Source organism: Chiloscyllium plagiosum, chromosome 22 (assembly GCF_004010195.1).
Source record: "Chiloscyllium plagiosum isolate BGI_BamShark_2017 chromosome 22, ASM401019v2, whole genome shotgun sequence".
NCBI classification, from domain to species: Eukaryota; Metazoa; Chordata; class Chondrichthyes; order Orectolobiformes; family Hemiscylliidae; genus Chiloscyllium; species Chiloscyllium plagiosum.
In genome coordinates this window covers 1,972,790-1,979,251 of record NC_057731.1, presented here as the reverse complement: position 1 = coordinate 1,979,251, position 6,462 = coordinate 1,972,790, and positions in this window count along the sequence as shown.

Sequence of the window (6,462 nt, the reverse complement as noted above, 5' to 3'; positions counted from 1 at the left end):
AGGTCTATGCAAAATTTTGGTAGCATGCAACTTTTAAATTTCGGGACCACCAATTTCCTGAAATCTGATACTGCTGAATGGTAAATGTGACACCTGTGATATGTTTGTCTATATGAGGTTGGGACTCATTACTAGCCAGCTGGAATACAGTGAATATTTTTGGTCGCCTTAACTAAGGAAAGATATATTGACACAGGAGGCTGTCCAGTGAAAGTTTACTAAGCTGATCCCAATGTGCCACGCTTTTCTTATGAGGCGAGTTGAGCAGTTTGGGCTTGTACTCATTCAAATTTAGAAGAATGAGAGGAGATCTTATTGAAACATATAAGATTTTTAGGGGACTTGACTGGTTATTTGGAAAGGTTGTTTCTCCTTGTGGAAGAGCCTAGGGCCAAAGGTAATAATCTCCGAGTAAGGAGTGGCCCATTTAAGACAGAGATGTGGAATTTTTTTCTTTCACGTGAATCCATGGAATTCATTTTTGCAGAGAGTTGTTACAGCTTGGTGATTACATATATTCGAAGCTGAGGTAGGCAGATTTCTAATCACTAACAGAATCAAGGGTTGCTGGGATAAGGTAGAAAAATGGGGTTCAGGATAATCACATAAACTTGTCACTAAGTTCTCATTAAATGGTTGAAGTGGTTGGGTTGGGCTGAATAGTCGACTTCTGCTCTTAAGTCTTATGGTTTTCTTAATAGCACCATTGGGTCAACCAGACAAGTAGTAAGAAACAGGAGCAGATGTAGGCTATTTGGGCTCTCAAGCCTGTTCTGTCTTTCAAAAAAGATCATAGCTGATTTGTCCAAGGTCTCGATTCCTCTTTCATGCCAGTTCTTCATAACCTCAACCTCCCAATCTTTCAAAAATCTATCTCCCTCCACTTTACATACTTTTAATGATGCAGTCTTTATACCTCTCTCGTGTAGAGAATTTCAGACATTCACTACCCTCTGAGAGAAGAAATTCTTAGCACCTCATAAAATGTCGCTTTATTTTGGAACTAGATTGTGATGCTGATTTAATTGAAGCTTACAAAACAATTCAAGGGTTAAAGAGTGAAGATTGACCCACAGCAATATAGTTGAATCTCACTTGCCATCTGAAATAGTCTAACAAACAATTCAGTTGTACCAGTCGCTACAAAGTCTCAAAGAGATGAAACTAGGCAGATCACCTGGTATCGACCCAGGCACTGCATAACACCTGAAACAACTCTGTCGACCTTGCAAAGTCCTCCTCATTAACATCTGGGGATTGTGCCAAGACTGGGAGAGCTGTTACACAGCTTAGTTACACAACAGCCTGTCATAGTCATACTCATGGAATTATACCTTACAGACATCGCCCTAGATATCATTAACACCATCTCTGGATATATCCTTTCCCCACCGGCAGACAGACCCAGCTGATGTGGCATATGGTTGGGAGGCAGTTGTCTTTGGAATCCTCAACATTGATGCCAGACCCCATGATGTCTCATGGCTTCAGGTTAAACATGGGCAAGGAAACCTCCTGCAGATTGCCATGTACCGTCGTCCCGCGGCTGATGAATCAGCACTCCTCCATCTTGGACAACACTTGGAAGATGAAAAGTGCAAGAAATGTATTCTGGATGGGGACTTCAATGTCCTCCACCTCCTTGACAGCAATACTTATGATCAGGCTGGTTGAGTCTTATAGAACATAGCTGCTAGACTGGATTTGCAGCAGGTGGTAAGGGAACCCACAAGAAGGCAAAACATACTTGACCTCATCCTTACTAATATACTGGCTGCAGATGCGTCTGTCCGTGACAGAATTGTTAAGAGTGCCAATCGCACAGTCTTTGTGGAGACAAAGTCACGCCTTCACACTGAGAACACCCTTCAACGTGCTGTGTGGCCCTACCACTGTGCTAAATGAGACAGACTTCGAACAGATATAACAACGCAAGATTGGGGTTCCACGAGGCATTGTGGGCTATCAACAACAGCAGAACTATACTCCAGGACAACCTACGACCTCATGGCCTAGTATATCCCCTATTCAACCATTACCATCAAGCCAGGGGTTCAATCCGGTTCAATGGAGAGTGCAGGAGGGCATCAGCATACCTGAAAATGAGGTGTCAGTCTGGTAAAGCTACTAAACGGGACTAAGTGCATGCCAAACAGCATAAGCAGCAATGATAGACAGAGCTAAGTGATTCCACAACCAACAGATCAGTACTAATCTCTGCAGTCTTGCCATATCCAATCATGAATGGTGGTGGACAATTAAACAACTGACTGGAGGAGGAGGCTCCATAAATATCCTCATCCTTAATGGTGGAAGAACCCAGCACATCAGTGCAAAAGGTGAGACTGAAGCTTTCGCAGCAATCTTCAGCCAGACATGCCAAGTGAATGATTCATCTTGACCTTATCCAGTGGTCCCCAGCATTGTAGCTATCAGTCTTGAGCCAATTTGATTCACTCCACATGTTATCAAGAAATGCTTGGACACAATGGCTATGGGCCCTGGTAATATTTCCAACACTAGTATTGAATACTTATGCACCTGAACTTGCTGCTACCCTAGCCAAGCTCTTTCAGTATAGTTACAACACTACCATCTACCAACAATGTGGAAAATTGCTCAAGTGTGTCCTGTACATAAAAAGCAGGACAAATTCATCTCAGCTCATTACTGCCCATCACCCTATTCTCAATAAAGTGATGGAAGATGTCATCAACAGATAGCAATCAAGCAGCACCTGCTTAGTGACACCCAGTTTGAGTTCAGCCAGAACCACTCAGCCCTTGACCTCAGCCTTGGGTCAAACATGGATAAAAGAGCTGAATTCCAGAGTGAGGTGAGAGTGACAGTCTTTGATATCATTCAACCGAATGTGGTATCAAGGAGCCCCAGCAAAACTGGCATCGGTGAGTATGAGGGGCAAACTGTCCACTGGCTGGACTCATACCTAACATGTAGCAAGATGATTGTGGTAGATGGAGGTCAGTTATCTCAGCTCCAGGACACCTCTGCAGGAGTTCCTCAGGGTAGTGTCTGAGGCCCAACCATCAATGCTTCATCAATGACCTTCTCTCCATCATAAGGTCAGAAATGGGATGTTTGCTGCTGATTGCACAATGTTCAGCACCATTCATAACTCCTCAGGAACTGAAGGAGCCCGTATTCAAATGTAACAAGATCTGGACAATATCCAGGCTTGGATAAGTGGCAAGTAACATTCGTGCCATACAAGTGCCAGGTTGTAACCATCACCAATAAGAGACAATTAACCATTGCTCCTTGACAGTCAGTGGAGTTACCATCACTGAATCCCCCACTTTCAACATCCTGAGGGTTACCATTGACTAGAAACTCAACCGGACCCACCAGATAAATATAGTGGCTACAAGGGCAGGTCAAAGGCTAGGAATACTGACCTCACCTCCTGACTTCCCAAAGCCTGTCCATCACCTACAAGGCGCAAGTCAGGAGTATGATGGAATACTACCACTTGCCTGGGTGGATGCAGCACCAGCAACACTCAAGCAGCTTGACATCATCCAGGATAAACCAGCCCACTTGATTGGCATTAAATCCACTCCCTCCACCACCAACATTCAGGAGCAATGTGTGTACAATCTACAAGATGCTCTGTAGAAATTCACCAATGATCCTCAGACAGCATCTTCCAAACCCACAACCACTTTGATCTAGAAGGACAAGGGCAGCAGATACATGAGTACACCACCACCTTCAACTTCCCCTCCAAGCCATTCAGTATCCTTAGTTGGAAATGTATCATCATTCCTTCACTGTCCTGGAATTCGCTCCCTGATGGAATTGTGGATCAATCCTCAGCAAGTGGACTGCAGTAGTTTAAGAAGCCAACTTGCCACCACCTTCTCAAGGGCAACTAGGGACGGGGAATAAATGCTGGCCAATCAGCAACTCCCACATTCCACATCCCACATCCCACAAATGAATTAAAAAAAAGATGCAGCTAAGAAATTTCCCCTGATTGGGGAGTCTACAAGCGGGGCAAATGAAATAACTCCACAGAGGCTGGTATCCTGTGACTAAGTCAACCTTTATATACACATGGAGAGTTCTTGACACTGATCGAGATTCCTCAGAGCCAGTTCTCAGACTGAACTGAACCTCTGACACTCCTGTTTGTGTCTGTCAGCCAGGGCCCCCAATTGGACCAGATTAACAGCTCCAGTGAGGGAACTCATTCCATGAAGTCCGCCTGGCTGACTTTGCTACAATCACCACAATTTTTTGTCATAATGCTTCTTGTATTTATTGCCTTCCCCTTTTTGTCCTTAAATTATTTAGTATTCTTAGAATGCTATTAGTATCTTCTATCAAAGACTGATATGAATTTTTATTCAACTTCTAGTTTCTGGATTGCCATTATTATTTCACTAGCTTAATTTTCTAAGGGCACTGTGTTTAATTTGGCCTCTCTCTTCCTTTTGATATACTTAAATAAGCTCTTGCTATCTGTTTTGAATTACTTGCAAGTTTATCTCTTCCCTTTATTTCTTCCCTTTTTATTATTTGTTTAGTCATCTTTTGATGGCTTTTAAAATTTGATCAATTCTCTACGTTACTTCTAATCATTGCCACATTTTGTGTTTTTCCTTTAATTTTCATGCTATCCTTAACCTCCCTGGTTAACCATGGTTGGCTAATCTCCTTCCCAGGATCCTTCTTTCTCAAAGGTAAACACCTGTGTTTGAGCCTTGAACTATTTTCTTAAATGACTGCCATTGTTTCTCAACCTTCTTAAACTGAATGCTAAATTCTAGCATGTTATAATCACTGTTTTCTAGGGGATCTTTTACTCTGAGATTATTTATTAAAGCTGCTTCATTACACAATATCAGATCTAAAGTAGCCTCATCTCTGGTTGGGCTCATAAAATATTTTCTAGAAAATTGTCCGAAATACACTATGAATTCTACACAAAGATTAAAGTCACCCATAACCAATGTGCCTCTTTTTTTTTAACATGCCCTTGTATCCTGTTTCATTCTTTGTCTTACAGGATAGTTGCTTTTACAAGACATTTAGACTACTCTTACCAATGTCTTTTCCCACTGTTTCTTACCTACTTCTATCCACATGGATTCTACATCTTCCAATTCAAAATCATTTCTTGCTGTTGTACTTATTACATATTGCACTAAGAAAACTGACCCGCTGCCCTTTTCCTTACTTTTGAAAGTTCATCTACCTCTGAACAGTTATTTCCCAGCTTTGATCTCTTTGTAAACCATGCCTCTCCAATGTATGTAAGATCATACTCATTATTTTCTATCTGTGCTATAAATTAATTTAAATAAAGAGCCATTAATTTTTGCTTCTTACCACTTTTTACCTCTCAAGCGTTTTACTCACGTTTTTCTATTTTTGTACATTCTGTCCTGTCCTATCCACTCTGATTATCATTATCCAAATACTTGCCCTGTAATGCTGCTATGTTCTTTTGCTCTGTAAGCCTACATTTCCCAAACCCCAACCTTTCCTTCACTCTAATTAGTTTAATACTCTCTCTACAGCTCTAGTTATTTAATTCTTCAGGACAGTGGTTCCAGCATGGTTCAAGTGAAGCCTGTCCCACTGGAATAGCTCATTTCATTTTACCTTACTACTGGTGACAGTTCCCATAAAGTGTGGTGGGATTAAAATTAAACTTATTCCCAATTCCAGATGGGTTGCATCAGGTTGTTATGGGGGTTAAGAGGGGAAATCACAGGGACCCTACCCCAAATGTTTAATTTCTGTCTGGTCACAGTGAGGTTGCCAAGACTGGAGGACAACTAATATATTCTGCTTTTCAAGAAGGGTGGTAAAGATAAACCAGGAAATTATAGACCATAGAGAAAACTTTGAAGAAAAATCTGAGGAGAGAATTAATTTATGTTTAGCGAGGCAAGGTTGGATCAGTGATAGTTGGCAGGGCTTTGTCAGAGGGAGATGATATGTAATAAATCTGGTTGAATTGTTTGAGGAGATTATCTAGTGTTTGGATGAGGGTAGTGCAGTTAAAGGTAGTTTATATGGATTTCACCAAAGCCTTTGACAAAGTCTCATATTGAAGACTGATAAAGAAGGTAAAAGCACATGGTACCGTCCTACCATTGAGTACTCACTTGTCTTGTTACTTCTTTGAAAGTGCATCATCTCACAGTTATCAGGGTTAAATTCCATTTGCCACTGATCTGTCCATATGATCAATTCATGTATATCCTCCTGCAATCTAAGACCTTTTTCCTCATTGTCAATCACCTGGCCAGTCTTGATGTCATGCACATATTTACTTATCAGAATTCGACATTCCCATCTCCATTGTTTATATATATCATGAACAATCAGGGATCTAGCACTGATCCCTGTGGTACCCTGGGCTCCCATCACTTGATCAGGTTTCTACAACCATTTTATGTCTCCTGACACTAAGCTAACTTTGGATCC